The sequence below is a fragment of the Trichosurus vulpecula genome, chromosome 8 (assembly GCF_011100635.1).
Source record: "Trichosurus vulpecula isolate mTriVul1 chromosome 8, mTriVul1.pri, whole genome shotgun sequence".
NCBI lineage: Eukaryota > Metazoa > Chordata > Mammalia > Diprotodontia > Phalangeridae > Trichosurus > Trichosurus vulpecula.
In genome coordinates, this window is record NC_050580.1 from 207,132,453 (window position 1) to 207,150,047 (window position 17,595).

Below are 17,595 nucleotides of genomic sequence, written 5' to 3' on the forward strand. Positions count from 1 at the left end.
TTTCATTTCCACTTCTCCATGTTCTTTAATATTGTTCACCTTGCTTGAAATAACCGTTCCCTCTCTTCTACCTAATCAAATCCCAGAGGCAGGGTAATAGATGTGAAAGAGCACTGGTCTTGGAATGAGAGACCTGAATTTGAGCCCTGAGAACTAATATTTCCTAGCTCTGTGCAACGAAGACCAAGCCATTTAACTTCTCTAATCTATTTCTTTGCAGCTTGGCAGCAGAGTGCAGTCAGAAAGACTCATCTTCCTGAGTTTAAATCCAGCCTCAGACACTTACTAGCTGTCATTTAACCCTGTTTGCCTCAGTTTCCTCATCTGTAAAATGAGCTGGAGATGGAAATGGCACATCACCCCACTCTCTCTGCCAAGAAAACCCCAAATGAAGTCACAAAGTCAGACACGACCAAAAACAGCTAAGCAACAGCAAAATCTATTTCTTCATCTTAAAATGTGAATAATGCCTTACCTACTTCAAAAGGTGGCTGTGATGACTAAATGAGACAATGCAAGAGTACTTTCTAAACCATAAGGTACGATCCCTTCAAGGTCCATTTCATACACTGCTTTCTCCATGAAGTCTCCTTCCTCTCCACTGAACTCCTATAGCCTCCATTTAGTCTGTATCACACAATTTAACCTTTAATCACATACTTTAATAGTTCCAGTATCCAGTATAATTTCAATGGTGTGGATTTGTATTCCATAAGCAATCACTGAAACCTGTTTACAACTTTGTAAACAGTCTTTAGTAGCTGTGACCAAAAAATTTAAAAATAAAAATTTAAATCATCTAGTGACTAACTTTCTGGTGAAGAGCCTCTCCAAACAGAGCTGGGATTAGTTCTCAAAGGACAGATATACAACTTATTGCCAGACCAGTAGTTGAAGCTTTTCCAGCTTGGTAGGATATGCCAGAGCTTGTCGGCATAATCTTTGAGAACCTAAAAGCACCTCAACACCATAATGGGGCAGCAGTGAAGAGGGAATGCACCCGGCATGGGAGACAGCATGCACAAACACCTCGAGGTGAGAGCTAGACTACAGAGTTCAAGAAATACCTAATAGTACTCTCTGGATGGAATGCAGAGTACATAATAGGAAAGGTGAAATAGGTCTGTAAACAGAGGCTGCAAGAAAGCTGTGAAGCCTTAAATGCAAGTGAACATAATAAATTCCATGTATTTGGAAAATTATTTTGGCAGCCATATGAAAACTGGTTTGGAGGGGGGAGAGCTTGGAGGCAGGGAAACCAATTAGAAGGTTCCTGGCATTTAGCATAGGGTTGGGCACATAGTAGGTGCTCAGTAAATATGTATGATGATAGAATTCTAAAAAAGTAAATGATTTTTGAGATTAGCCCAACCCTCCTAACTCATAGATTAGAAAACTCGTGCCCTAAGAAGTCAAATGACTTGCCCAAAGTCAAGCTAATAATTAATCAGAGCTGGCACTAGAACTTATGCCCTCTGACTTCCAGTTCCCTGAACTTAATGAATTCAAGATTTAGTCAAAAGTGTGACACGACTGACACTTAAAGCATTTTCATCAGAATCTAGATACTATGCAAATCATAATTCAGTAGGTTCAAGTGCATATTTAATTTGCATTTTAATGAAAGAGAGGGCTATTATTAAAGTAATGGGAACTCTGAGAAAAAAAAATCCAATTTTCCACTATTAAATGTAATTGGAATGTACCCATTTTAGGAGATCCAATATATGGATCAGTTCAAAATCCAACAAAATTTACCAAGGCAAACATTCATTTTCCAAATGAATTATCCTTGATACATCTAAATAGTTGGTTTTATTCTAGACAGTATAAGATAGTTGCAAGTGTGAACAAAGGAAGACCCTGGGTAACCCCAGAGATTCCAAACTGATCTTACACCCTCAGGCACAATTTCCAAGGAACCTTGTATTACTAGGTCATCTCTTAACCTGTTCCAGAAAATAAAGCACAGTTCAGTCTGGACAGGCAGAAGGTAGCAGGATGTAGGATTGGCTTATACTCATATGGAACTAAACCAGCTTTACTAGAGTACAAGGCATGTGAAGGAGAACAGTGTAATAAATATGTGAAATGTGAGTTGGAACCAGGTTGTGGACCACTAGTGTGGCCCTCATTCAGTAGATAAATGGGAAGATGAGATTTTTGTGCACAAGGGTAATGTGATGAGATCATTAGGAAGATTGATCTGACAGTGGATGGAGTGGAGATGTGAGGAGGAAGGACAAGTGAGTAAGGGCATTGAAATAGTCTAGGTTAAAGTCACAATTAGGGTGGGGATATAACTTAGGATCACAGATCTAGAGCTGAAAGGCCATTCAAAAGGCCATCTAGTCCAACCTGCCCATTCTACAGACAAAGACGACTGAGGCTCAGAGGTTAAGTGACTTAGCAGTGGTCACAGTTATATATGCCAGAGCATGAACCTAGGTCTTTGTGACTCCAAGGCCAGCTCTCTATCCACTATAGAACACTGACTGACTCTCTATAAAACTTTATACTATGGAATGTGAACATATATGACGGTGTTAAACACCTCCTAAATTCCTACAGCCCCACTATTCTGGTCAGTGCTAGCTCTTTTGGTGTAAGTCTCTTATGCATTTGGTGACATACGAGGCTCAATAATTTAAGACTTTTTCCATCAATAAGTGACTGGAACTTATATAACAGCAATGAAAAAAGGAAATGATAACCATCATCAATCTCCCACATTGACACCACATCGATAATTTGAAATGAGAATTGAGTTTCAAGAGTAGTATGAAATAGGAGCAGAAAACTCAATTGAAAATTCCCTACCAAAATTAAGAACAAACTCTGGGTTTTCGTGCTGAAAATTATTAATTGGGCATTAGGGAATTTATTGACTACAATAATCATCTTAAGTAAGAATGACAAATTATATAAAGTCTCTCTTTTGTTACCTTTTAAAGACATCTCTGACTCCTAGTGAGGCTCTGTATCACTGATCTTTGGAAGGAGAAAAGAAAATCCAAAATGCTATTCAGTACCTGAGTTTTGCACCATACGCCTTTTCATCAGCCTAATTTAAATTCTCCATTTAGAAAACACATTCAATTCCCCTGCCCAAAAAGACTTCATTGAACTTTATCTCCTTGGAAATAAAAATTCATCTCTTCCTTCTTTACAAAAAGGATATTCAATATACTACTGTTTTCATGAGGCAGCATGATCTAGAAGGTAAAGTGGAGTTGGAATCAGTCTGACTTGGAATCAGAAAAAACGTGAGTGCAAGTCCCACCTCTCTTGATAAGGTATATAACCATGGGAAAGCCACTAAGTGGCACTGTGACTTTCACTAGCATAAGGAATTCATTCCCACCCCAATGAAATCACAGATCTCTGATTTCTACACAACTTCACCTCAGGCAAACAAAATTATGCACTCGCTAGAAGAAAAGTAATACTGTCTGAAGACAAAAGTATTAACTTGTAAAAAAATTTAAAAATTAAAGAGGTCTGGTAATTCTTTAACGCAAATCTTATGATCACTACTACTTAAAAGTACACTGGCACTTACTGGCTTTCATAGGTGATCCAGTTTACAAGGATGTACCCTAGATTAGAATCTATCTATACTTCAAGAACCGAGCAGTATGGAATAGTGGATATAATGGTGGACTTTGAATCAGAAAGACCTAGAGTCAAATCTTGCTTCAAACACCTACCACCAGTGTTGGTGTTGGTCAAGTAACTTAACCTTTCAGGGTCTCAGTTTCCTCATCTGTAAAATAGAGGCGATGGATTCAACGGTCTCTAAGGTTCCTTCTAGCTTTAAATCAATTCTATTACAATAATATATATAAAAAGTTCTTTTGAAGTTAAAGGACTATATTAAGAAAAAGCTATTACTAACACCATCTTTTCCATGAAACCTTTCCCATCTTCAGCACTGGACACTGATTCCTCCCACCTCCAACCTCTGCCAACACTTAAAACATACACTTTCATGCATTATCCCCATTCACATACATATATCTTGTCTCTTCAATTAAAAATTGGAAATGACATATATAAGATCTTTGAGGGGACTGTTTTACACCATGCTTGTATCCCACAAATTGAGCAGTGTTATAAACATATGTTCAACACCTATTATTAAATGTGCATGGTCTACATTACACTGCAAGGTTTTCTGGTCCTTTTGGATAGTTGCAGACATTCTCAGCTGTCAGGTCTTCCATTAAATGATTATCACATCAATGAGTTCTTTTCACGATTAATATATCTCCTTTTCTATAAAATTAATAATCTATATGTTGAAGACCTCCCCCAACTGAATGGGTAGATGAGAACAATTTGTTTCAAGATATCAAAGATGCTAAAGTCATCCACTGCATCCTGGAACATCACCAATTATCCTGACTTTTGTCCTGCCACTGGACGATGAGGATTCAGGAAAGGAGAGTGAAGCTGACAACTTTGTGCAACTCTGCCTTACTTAAATCCAATTCACGCACAAGCCAAGACATTACTCTGTGATGTCACTGGTCCTCCTCAAAAAGAAAGGATGAGTGTGTGTGTGAATCCATATGTGAAAAGAAATCCATATTCTGAAAAGTATGCCAAATGGTTTCAATCTCCAAACAAGTGCCTTATAGTTTAGGGCCACTGCCTACTTTTTTTTTCCACAACCACCTCAGAAATTTCTATAATAGATTTTTTTTAAGTCTCATTAATTGATAATAATCAGGACTAAGGGCTTGCGACCTTTAATTATTCAAGACTTCCAATGTCTGCAGCAGAATCTGACTTTGTGACACTGGACTGCATTAACTATCCAACATTTTCCACTATCTATGGATAAACCTTAGGACCCTATTTAAAAAAAAAAAACCAATGTGTTCCCTAAACAATTGTACACATTCTTCCAACCAGAGGAACAGGCAGGTATTCATTTAGGGACTCAAGCATACCAGAAAACCAAGTTCATTCTTTCCTAGGCAAGAACTTTCCCAGAAGTACATTCTGATCCCTGGTGCAGATGCTCCCCCATACACCCTTTTTGTTTTAACATCTGTGACAGGCATTGCTAAGGAGTTGAGCCCTTGAGAGAAAGACAAAAGAAACCTCCTCTTCTTTTCTAGATGCTTCTGAAAAGGAAGGGAGTCAATTCCAACTAACTTTAACTGCTGACAGCATGGACATCCCCTTTAGAAAAATAAAAAAGTCTTTTCTTGAAGTCAATGGCATATTCAAAAAGAAGATCTTTTTGCCTAAAAAAGGAGAAGAGACCAGTTTTCCTCCCACTCTATGCCAGACACACCCATGTAATTAAATATATGCAGTCAAGATTAAATAAATGGAGGTGAACTTGAGCTGAACCCTCTCAGACAATTCCAGTCTTCTACTCCACTCATTGATTCCTTCTCATTCTCTAAAGCTATTCTTTTAAACCTTTTGCTCTCCCCCTCAAACCTCACACACTACATTTGCAACAGGTAATGTAGCCTCCTACTTCAACGATAAGATGAAGACCATTTGAGAGGAACTTCAACTTCCCTACTCTACTCCTCTAAAAAGTTGCACCTGCGTCAGCACATTCTCCCCTCCCCTCTTCTGTTTCTAGAGTTGGTGCTGTCCCTCCCCATTCCTTGATATGATTAATCCCACGACCCGTGCCCCCGAATTCATCCCCTCATACTTCCTATAGGACCTTGCACCAGCAAACACCATTTCTCTTTCATGAACCTTCAGTCTCTCCCTTTCCACTGGCTCCTTCCTATCAAATACACTCAAGTCTTAGCAATCCCCCAAAAGCTTTCTTCTCTTGGCAATTCAAACCTATCCAGCTACTCTCCCATTTTTCTCCTTCCTCTAATAAGTAAACGACAGCAGCAGTGACAATAGCTAGCATTTATATATTGCCTTAAGGTCTGCAAAGGATTTCACAAATATTATTTCATTTGTTCCTCACAATAACCCTGGAAGATCAGGGCTATTATTATCATCTCCATTTTACAGATAACGAAACTGAGGTAAAAGGGGGTTAAGTGACTTGTCCAGGATCACACAGATAATAAGCATCTGAGTCTGGATTTGAATTCAGATCTCCCTAATAACCACATGCTTAATTGTGTGTGCTTAACACAGCGGTACTCAGAGCACATGACTATTTCGGTTAGTGATGATATTATAGAACTGAGTCTCCTTGCATTACATGTGAGTTTGCACAGCTAAAAAGGAACCACATAAAGAAAAATTTAATTCTTCTCTTAATCCAAAAAACAAGATTTTTGGATGGTTGGGACCTGTGACTTAACCAGTGTAGGCAATGCCCAATGATGAAATTTCCTCTTAGTTGTTCGGGACACCGAAAGGTTAAATGCTTTTTCCAGGGTCACAGAGCCAGTATATGTCAGAGACTGCACTTGAACCCAGGTCTTTCTATTGCCAAAGCTAACCCTTCTATCCATTACTCCATGCTGCTTCTCTTCTAAGTACAGACAACAGATATGCTTTTTTCCAAAAGAAAGTCCTAACCACTGCGATGTCAATCTTGCCTCCTACTATAAAAGAATGCTGGAATGTAACACAAAGCTCAGCTAATACATATCCATGCAACAGAAATTTTAAAGTAAATAAAAAAAAAGATACCACAGAAGGCACCATAATAGAATGTAGTATATATATAATCCTCAATTGTTACTGGAAGAATAGATAACAGTTGTGATGCAAATCCAGCTAGCGTTTTAAAAAATATTATCCAACAACACTAACAATATAGACCAAGTAAATACCAAAAGGAAGGCTTTAAACACATAAAAATATTTTAACATAGCCTGAGGGGGGAGCCTTAATTTTGTGGTTTTCTTAAAGAAATTACTACAAGTGAATGTAGTATAAGATCATAGGTCCTCTAAGGTTTATCATCACTATTATTATTAGAGTTAGCATTTATATAGCACGTGGTAGCCACCTCTAGAGTGGGAGGGAGGAAAGAAAAAAGGAAAAAAAATTACATGATAACTTTATTATATATTTAAAAGGAATAGCAAGTTGTACATAATAGATCTGCAGTTTCATGTGCAATCATCTTTTTTATTATACTATTATCATGGAAATGCTTGTTGTATTCCATAAACTAATTTTTTTTAATTTTAAAAAGCACGTGCTATATAAATATGCTATGTGCCAGGCACTATGCTAAGTGCTTTACAAATATTATGTCACTTGTTCATCACAATAACCCCAGCAGGTAGGTGCTATGTTTATCACCACTGTACAGCTGAGGAAACTTGAGACAAACAGAGGTTAAATGACTTGCCCAAGATCACAGTAAGTATCTGAGGCTGGATTCAAACTCAGATCTTCCTGACTCCAGAACCAGCATTCTATCCTCTGTGCCATATGGCTGATTATACCAGTGTAGTACAGATGAGCTTCTAGTCTGAATCTGGAAACACAATTAAATTTTAATGGAAATTTAAATATTTTTAAAAATTATAAATAGAATATATGCCCTCAGGAACTTATATTTCAAGAAAACTAAACCTTCAATATGAAAAAACTAAAAGAAGGGAAAAATAATATGGGTAGTCGAAATGAAAGGCATGAACTAATCAGATGTTTTCCATATAAGGTTCTATAAACTTATTAAATTAGTTAGAAGGAATAATGGCCTAAAACCTTAAGTAGGTCACTTTTTTTTAACCTTCTAAGAAATAATGTTGAAGAAATACAGAATGTAAACTATTACCAAGGTTATAACACCAAAGTCTAATTAGCAAATACGTGATCAAGATTGTTTTATGGAAGACATGCAAACTAGTCTGTTATTGGTGGCTCTGATCAAACCACTCCGGAAAGCAATTTGAAATCATGTTAATAAAGTAACCTAAATGATCACACCCTTTGACCTGGTGATTTCATTGCTACGGTACGGTGAGAGTGGCAGCAGGGAGAATAATTAGAAAGCTATCCATGTCCCCCACCCCCCATATTTCAGTGGTGGGATTCAAATGAATTAACAACCCCTGCTAACAACCAGTTTTCAGAACTAAACCTAAAATTAGGTAACAGTACCCAACCAGTGTGAACCAGCTGAATCCCACGGATGCACATCTCAACAAGGTCAAAAGTAGAAAGAAAGGTCCATTAAACTCCAAAATACATATAGCAGCAAAGCAGTAGAAGCAATGTGGATGCCCATTGCTGGAGGAATAGCTAAAGATACTGTGGTACATTAATGTAATAGAATATGGCTGACCCCTAAGAAACAAGGAATATAAAGAATATGGGGTGGGGGGGGGGGCCATAGGAGGAATTGTGTGAACTGATGGAATGTGAAGTAAGCAGAACCAGGAAAACAATATACTCAACAAGAATGAGAATGGAAATAATTGTAAACAGAAGTGAAAACTGTAACAACAACCAAGTTTGTCCTCAAAGAAGAGAGACAAGACTAGACCTTGCTCCTTTCTTTTCAGGAGTTGGGGACAATGTATTGTTGTGTTTGTCCTTCATTCTCAAAGAAGACCATGACATCAGGGAGATGATGACATGACTTGCAGTTGACTTAGATTTGAGTTAGGGAGGGCTGTGCAAGGCCACCAGCCTCCTCCAGAGTCACCTGGGTCCAGGGGCCTGATATTCACCAGGGCAACTAGAGATGGGCCAGGATGCAATAGGAGACCCTGGCCCTTCCAAGCTAAAGTCTTTTCAAGTTCTCACTTCGAGTGAGGTAAAGCCCATTCGGTGAAGAGGCCTCTGTAAGAAGTTAAGCAAGGGACGGCCCCATAAGTCAAAACTCAAAAAAAAAAAAAAAATCAAACTGGAAGGGGAAGACCCTCAGGGTTCCTGGACAAAAGAGAAACAGTTACTATTTGGTATTTACCTTCAATACTGTCAAACTTGCTGGGAATTAGTTTTATTGAAATGTTTTCTTTTTCTCTTCCTTTTTTTGGCTGTTATAAAGGATGGCTTTTGGATGAGGCAGGGCAAAGGGATATACTGGTAAGTGAAAAATGATGTAAAAAGTGATGTAAAAGCAAACAATATCAGACATCTCATTTCCCACCCCAGCTGCCCTTATTTTGGCTTTCTTTGACTTCTTTGCCACTCCCCCTAAATAAACTCAACATTGGGAAATATCATCAGAATCATCTTGCAAGTACCAATGAGCTTTGGTACTCACGCCTCATTGGTATACTCTGCCCCCTCGATTAGAAGATGGAGCCAAGAACTCCTCAATCTCCATTTAAGAAGGGGGGACAGGACAGACATTTCCTCATTTCCTACTTGGCTGCCCTCAATTTGGACTTCTTTTAACTTTTCTGGCTACAATCATTTTGAACTTCTTTGATTTCTCCATGTCCAGAAACCTGCTCCCTCCAGCTTTATTATATATCTTGTCTTTTCTCACATAAGTTATACCTCAACCCCCTTGAGGTCAGGGGCCATCTTTCTTTTTCATGTTTGTATCCCTAGCACTTAAGTACAATGCCTGTTTATTGACTATGTATATCAACAAAAGAAAAAAACCTTTTTTAAAAAAAAGAGATCATTTTGTATAGCTTTGCAACAAGAACACAGATTTTGGTAGCCACTCAATAAGAATTATTATTAAGCATCAGGTATTATGCTAAGGGCTCGGGATGAAGACAAAAACAAAACAGTACCTGCCCTCAGGGATCTTAAATTTTATTGCAAGAGACAATATATACACATATGGGAGAAAAAAGGAAAAGAAAAAGAGCTGGGGAGCAAATTAGGAATTCTTTATACTGAGTTGTCAAGGAAATTAGAAGCTGGCTCAAGTGCAGAGTGAACTGCAGACCTGGAAAACAGCCTGTACAAAGACACAGAAGTGTCAATGGAGATGAAATGTCAGGCTTAAGGAATAGCAACAAGGTCAGCATGACCAAACTATAGAGTGTTTGGCCAAAGGGGAATGATGGATGGATGATAAGCATAGAAAGGCAGGTTGGAGCCAGATCGAGAGGGGTTTTAAAGGCCTAACAGAGTAGCTGATAGTTGACCAGAGGCAACAGGGAGCCACAGGAGTTTACTGAGTTGAGGTCAGATCTGTACTTTAGGAAAATGACTAGCAGGTGTGTGGAAGCAGGAGCAGCTTGAGGGACACCACTATGAGTTTTCCTCTTCCCTTTCATTCTTACAACAAATATTTACATATCTAACATGCCTCTGAAACAAAGTCTAAGAAAGGCATTTTTGTTTTGTTATAAGAACAGGGCTGGCTTTGAGATTCCTGCTGTGCAATCCAACCTTGAGGAAATACTATGCCTCTGTGGAGTCTCAAATTTTCCCACCTGAAAAATGAGGGCGTTAAAGTATAGGATAAGGTCCTTTCTAGTTTTAAAATTCAACAATTCTAAACCCCAGTAGGGAAAAGAGGTGCCCAGTGTGTGGCATGGTATACACAGAGCCACAAGGCCTGCCTCTACTCTCTCAGTGCTCCACGGGCACCTTTCTAAGGCTCTAAGCTGCAGACCAAGTAATGACCTCACTGGTGGAGTAAATTCCTTGAGGAACTCCTGATATCAGTGAAATCACAAATCCAGTTCCTATCCCTATTAGAGACCAATGAATCCCAAGTAACTCTGCGCAAAACATAAGGTGTCTAGCCATGAAATTCTGAAAACAAAATCAATTTGAAGAGAATCAGACTTGACCAATAGGACTTGACCAATCTAAAACAAAGTTGTGGGATATTAATAACAAGAATAATTTTATTGGTATGCTTAAAACTACACCAAGACTTTTGGGCCTCTGTATTTTTTTTAAATGGCAGAAAGAAGCCATAAACATTAATCTTCCTATATCTAGCTATACCTTAATGAAACAATATTTGTATGTCACTCACAGATGACGTCAATCACTTCCTTTACCCTTGAACAAACAATCTAAGTCCCACGTTAGAGATGTCCACTGAAAATCCTCAGAAAGGTTTGGATCACATATTGTACTGAAGCAACATGGTGCTACAATTAAAAATATAAAAATGGAAGCTGTGGTATAAAATTATGCTGTGGTTCAATCATTATCCCTACTTACTAGGTCTTTAAGGGTAGAGATTTTATAATTTTTCAATCTGTGTTTTTCAGTACCTTGCACACAGTAGGTGCAAGTAGGTGCATTAATTCTATCCTTTTTGGTTAGCAATATTTTAAAAGAGTCTGCTCCCTTTCTATCTTTTGTGGTTGTTCAAGTCATTTCAGTCAGATTTGACTCTGTGACCCCATTTGAAGTTTTCTTGGCCAAGATACTGGAGTGGTTTGCCATTTCCTTCTCCAGCTCATTTTAAAGATGGGGACAGCTCTCCCTCACTCAAATCACAGTCAAGTGCTAGTCGTGTCATCATTTCCCTGATGCCATGGTCCTCCTCGAGAACGAAGAACAAACCCAACAACAACAAAGTTGAAGAAACTGAAGCAAACAGGGTTAAGTGACTTGCCCAGGGTCACTCAGCCAGTGCCTGAAGCCAAATTTAAACTCCAGGCCCTGTATTCTATCCACTGTTCCACCTAGCTGCCCCACTGTTTATCTAGATCACCACATTCTCCTGGTCCCACAGCTACTCAGACAGGTAGAAAAAGATCATCTACTTAGTGGTATATCAAAGAGAAACATTCACATCCTAACCCTGAGCCAACTCTAGTGGTCCCAAAGACAACAAAATACTCTTACAGCTATTCTTACAACAGTTTTCATTTTGTGAGTGTAAAGAAAATGTAAAACTATAAGTAGCTAGAAAGTAGCAAACCAAAGTAACTAATAAGATGTCCTAATAAATGCTACTAGAAAACAGAACATCAGAGAAAGGACTACTGAACTCCAAGATTCTCAGTAAAACCTGTTCTATGTTGATTCAGCCCTCTTCCAAAGATATATTGTAGCTATTGTATGAAGTTCCTAGTTGCAGACATTCAGCAAAATAACTGCCAATTTAGCTTGGCACTTTAAATCTAAAGGTCTCACTGCATCAAAACTGGATTGCAAACTCAACCAGCTGCAGAAAGGGGGAAAAAATACTGAACAGAAGCTAGCAACAGCAACACCTACTGACTATGTTGAGTCACTTGCTAAAAGCCATGTCTTCTTTTAAATTAAGCAAATCAGACGGACAGGCAAACTTCAGTAAGAGTCCCATCTGCCTTAAATCAGGAGACAAGAAAATAAAACTTGTTAGCTATATAAAACCATCCATCCCAAAATGCTTTGTTTCCTCTGGCCATTTAGCAGAGTACCACTCTTGTCCCTTTCAATAACTGTTAATAGTTTACGAGAAATAATTGAGTGAGAAAGGTACTGGGATTTTTTTAATTAATTTTTTTGAATTCCCTAATTAATACCTGGTTTGTCATCTAATAGCCAGATGCATCACTGAGAGCAAACTCTATTATTTAAAACATTTCTCTGGGACTACTGCTGTCACCAAGTTCTACTTTATCAGTCAGCTGGTGCTCATTCTGTTAAAAAGTGGGGGCAGATTAACTAACTGCCTTTCCAAAAAAGAGAAAGAAAAAAAGTGACAAGTTTTTCCTTAAGGGCTATACACAGAAAATTAAGAAAGCAAATACAGTAGAAATATGCTTTATAGGACTCTTTTGACTGCTCATCGTAAAGAAGATATGTATTTAAATGGATAGTGGATTGGCCTTGGAGTCAGAAGACCCGTGTGCAAGTCTAGCCTCTAACAGTATGACCAAGTCAAAGTCATTAAATTTCCCTGTGCTTCAGGCAACTCTCTAAAACTTTAAGTTAGAGACAAGAGGAGCTCCCCATGATAATGAATTCAAAGGTCCAGGCCCCCACTCAAAGAATTACTGAGATTTTAGTCTGAAAATATTTTACTAAGAAGATTATTCGACATGATAAAATGGTTAACAGCTACCACAATTTACCATTACTAAAACCACTAAAAAGACTAGTGTATCCTAAAAGGGTTACTTTATAAAGGTAACTACAAGCTTAGTTCATGAAGATATATCTAGGAACCTAAAGAAATCTGACACCTTCAGTCAGAAAACAAATTTGCATTGTAATGTTAGGTTAGGATCCCAAGTATACAGAGATGAGTCTAACAGGCTATAAGCATTTCATTAAATACTTTCTCTTCTAAACAGTCATCACAAAACTGAAATTTACCAGGAAATGCTGTTTGGGAGACATTCATTACCAGGCACTCCTCCTTCAAAAATACATTTCCTAAATCAAATTCAGATTTTCCTAGAAACTGAAACATTTCTCATTATCTCTAAATTTTCCAGCAATGAATACTACTAAAATGTTAGCCTGACCAACACTGCCTGATTTAGAGTCAGAGGACCTGGGTCAAATCCCAGCACTGTATGGAAAATTCCATGTAGAGTATCTACCTACCCAAAATTCCTATTTTTTTTTAAATATTAAGAACAGGTATATTTTACCAAGTACTTTCCTTAACAAACCTGGGAAATGGATAGCGTATTATTCCCCCATTTTGTAGATAGGGAACCTGAGGATATGAGTTCAGTGATTTGCTCCAAATCACATAGTCGGTAAAGGCAGGGTCCAGCCTTGAATAAAGGTCTTCTTTTGAGTTCAGTACAGATACATTACACCACCCAGCCATGAAAGCATTGCAGCTTCCTGTTAAAATGCCAACAGATGATCTGGGAGAGTTAATACAAGTATTACCACCATAATATGAAAGAGCCTATCAGTTTGCCTACTCAATCACCATCACAGGGCTCTGAGGTAAAAGGACTCAAGACAGGTAAGTTTGGATGGGGACAGGCAAACAAGTTCACCCTAGATGTTAATGCTCTCCCCCTGCTCAAATAATCATGTATTTATCTGTCTACAAGCTAAGCTCTCCCAGAAGCTGTGTGAAGCAGGGAATGTCTTTGAATCCCAGGAACCTAGCTCACAGTAGGCACTTAACAGGTGCTTGTGGCACTGCATTGGGCGACCTTGAGCGAGTCACAACCTCTCTGGCCTGTTTCCCCACTTGTAAGATGAGAGGAGGTTGGACCAAATGAACTCCCAGGTACCTTCTAGCCTTAAACCTGAGATCGTATGATCACTGGTTCTCTCTGAAACAGTGAAGCAATATGGGTCTCTCAATTTTTCAAAGATTTAAAAGATTAAGGGGGAAGTGGGGAACAGATGGGGTGCAGGAGGAAAAATTTTTTTTTTTGCTGCAACCTCCACCTTTCTCTCTTTTACCTGCTCCTAGAGAACAGGGCTAAGACATCCTCCAGCTTTCCCTCCTCCAGACCCTAGGGAGTGAAATTAACCACCTACAAACGTTTCACTTCTCCCCTACCTTTCCCACGATTAAATCATTTAACACATCCCCTAAGGCACAGCCTACAAAAGGCGCTCATCAACCTTACTTGGGTTCCAAAACTAAACGGGAATATCTTGGGGGAAAGATCAAGGGGATATAGAGTACTGCTAAGTTGGGCACAGAAACAAAATGCATGAGCTCACGTTAAACCACCTCTCCCAGCGGAAAGAACGTTTAGATCAGATCACCAATGAAAGAAGCTAAGTCTGCTCACCACCATCACCACCACCACCCCCAATCGGTTTTGCAGATTCAGGGTTAAGGTATGTATGTATATTGACACACATGCATTTTAACCTCCCAACAATAGTTTAATTAGGTTCCTTCCTAGGCATTTCTGTAAGAACGGCACCACTCCCCAAATTCGAAAATAAAAGTTCAACCTTTTTTTTTCCCTCTCCCCAATGGCAAACGCGCATTCAAACCGAGCTATAAAAGCAGAAAGGGAAGGGAACAGTACACATCCATGCAACACAACCTCCCCCGGAATCCCTTTATCTCCCCCGGCCCCGCTCTATAACCTGACACCTGGGGAAGCCACTTACCCCTCTTTAGTTGCGCGCCCCCCTCCCCTCCTGTCCAGCTCCCGGAAGAGGCAGATGGTGTCCAGGAGCAGTTTCCACTCGGGCTCTCTTCTTAGGAGGAGGAGGAGGAGGAATCCTGGCTACAGTGAGCGCAACACACACACTCACACACACACACACACACTCACTCACACACACTCTCTCTCTCTCACACACACACACACACACACACACACACACACACTCGCTCTCGCTCTCTCTCTCTCTCACACACACCACTGACACGCTCCTCTACCGCCTTCTTGGGGTTCTCTGCGGAAAATAAGCAAGGCAGAGACTGGGAAAAAGAGGGAGGGGAGAAGAGTGGAGGGGAAAAGGAGAGGAGGGGGAGGGGGGAAATCAGTCCAACTCACAAAAAAAAAAAAAAGTATTTCTCTGAAAGGGGTATTCAAGGAGAAGAGAGGGAAAGCCCAAGGAGGAAAGCCCAGGAAAGGAAAGAAGGGTTCTTGTGCTATCTTCTAGAGACCTGGGAAGAGGGAGCGATGAAAGGGCTTGAGGGCTGGGGTGGGGTGGAGGGGGAAGCGGGGGGCTGAGGGTGCCGCCACTCAGGTAAGGGGACTGTAGGGGGGGATGGATCCCCCCTCCTCACGCCCCTCGCTCCAGCCTGGGCTCGAGCAGCACTTCCCAACACCACCCCCAAAACCGAGGAGGAGAAGGAAGAGGAAGAGAAGGATGAAAACGAGGAGACGAAGAGGCGGCGGGGGCGGCTCCAAGGAGGGGAGGGGGTCGTGGACTCCCAGCCGAGGAGGACTGGGGGAGTTGCAGAAAGAGTAGAGGGGGCGGGGAAGGACAGGTAGGGAAGAGGGGGTCGGAGGGGGCGGGGGGCTCACTAGAAGGGGACTGTACCGGGGAAGGAGACGGGAGGAGCTCCGGGGGAGGGGAGGCTGCCTCAGAAGCCGACTGCTTTCCCACCAGGCACCCCAACTCCCTGCGACTCTCAGCGCCGCATTGACTTTCGCTCGCCCGCCCGCTCGCTCCCGCACGCACGCACGCACACAACTCCCTAACAAAGTTGCAGCTGCTGCGGCTGCGGCTGCTGCTGGTGCTGCTGCGGCGGCGGCGGTGGCGGTGGCGGCGGCGGCTGCTGGAGCTGGTGCTGGTGGTGGCGGCGCGCGCTCGCTCACTCGCCCGCCCGCGCAGAACGTTCCCTTTCCCACTCCCAACTCCTCTCCTCCTCCTCCTCCTCCTCCTCCCTACTCCCCCCCTCCCAACCGCTCTCCGCCCCCTCCTCCCCCCGCCTCTCGGCTAGTCTCGGGGGTGAGATCACCTCCAGGGCTTCTCCGCGTCCCCCGGCAAGGTCTCGCGAGAGTCCCGGGAGGCAGCGGGAAGTGGAAGGAACTGGTGGAAGGTGGTGGGAGGAGGAAGGGAAAGGGGGAGGAGGGCAGCGCGCAGTGCGGGGTTGTCATGACGACGGCCAAGCACCAGATTCCTGCCGCCTGCAGAGAGCCGGGACTGCAAACGTGGGTGCGCAGCTAGCTCAGCTCTCTCTGCCTCCCCCTTCTCCTCTCCCACCCCCAGCCAAGCGTGCCCCGCCACTGCGCGACAGGAGAAAGTGGGACTTTCACGCGGCAAGGGGGGGCCCCTGTTACTTCCACATCTGCCCGATGGGACAGATGTGGACGCATAGAACTGTTCTGTAAAGAGAGCTCAGTGCATCTGCTGTAATTGAGTCTGGCTCAGGGTTAAAGGTCATGCCCGTCTTCCAAATTCCTTCTGTGTAAGCACTTTCTTAACCCATCTTCTCCATCATGGCACAGTGGCCAAGATCGTTGGGCTTGGATCCTGGAAGACGTGAATTCAAATCCCAGTGCACATACTTAACTAGCTTGCTGTGAATGGGCAAGTCCCTTAACCTCTCTTCTCACCTGCAAAATGGAGGTAATAGCACCTACCTCCCAAGGTTGTTGTACAGGGCAAATGAGATAATTATTGTACAGCCCTTAGAACCGCGACCGGTACACAGTAAGCGCTCTATAAATGTTAGCTGTTAGCATCATTCTTATTATTTATTGCCCCCACCGTGCAGCCTACTCACCTCTCTATAGAAAATGGTTAGAATATAAAGATTTCTGAATGAATAAAGCATTTATTAACAACTTACTTTATGCATAGCATCGTTGGAAGGGCTTGAAGTATAAACCAAAAAGTTTACAATCCCTGCTCTCAAGGAGCTCGCCTTCTAATGGGACCCGACTCCCAGGCCCCTACGCTACACTATAAATCACCTTTACCTTAACCGTGTTAACGTGCTTTGAGTTCCTTTGCACTCTTTCAAATGGTGACCTCACAAAAGACCCAAGCTTTGGGAGGAGGGGAAGTGTTTGGAGTTTTTTAAAACTGTTAAACGTCTCACAAGTGTTCCTTCTGGTACTCTTGTAACTGTTGTACAGCCCCAACCAATTCTTTGTCACCCCATATTGAGTTTCTTGGCAAAGCTACTGGAGTGGTTTTCTATTTCCTTCCCTGGTGGATTAAGACAAACAGAGGTTAAGTGACTTGCCCAGGGTCACACAGGTATTGATTGTTTGAGGCCAGTTTGAATTCAGGTCTTCCTTACTCCAGGCCCAGCACTCTACCCGCCGAGCCACCCAGCTTCCTGGTCCTGTTGTCTTATTATAATGAAATCCTGTTAAAGATGTGAATCTTCTCAGTACTTTTCACCCTTTCATTTTA

General features: G+C 41.4%; 1 protein-coding gene across 4 annotated transcripts in view; it reads right to left on the reverse strand.

The window, feature by feature from the left end:
* SIPA1L1 (signal induced proliferation associated 1 like 1) overlaps positions 1–16,083 on the reverse strand; it is a 376,548-nt gene extending 360,465 nt beyond the window's left edge. For all 4 annotated transcript variants that reach the window (XM_036736951.1, XM_036736950.1, XM_036736949.1 and 1 more), the window contains exons 1-2: positions 15,769–16,083; positions 14,884–15,174 (exon numbers count right to left, since the gene is read on the reverse strand). The gene's annotated coding sequence lies outside the window, so the exon portion shown is untranslated. The remainder of the gene's footprint in view (positions 1–14,883; positions 15,175–15,768) is intronic.
* Positions 16,084–17,595: the final 1,512 nt, after the last annotated feature.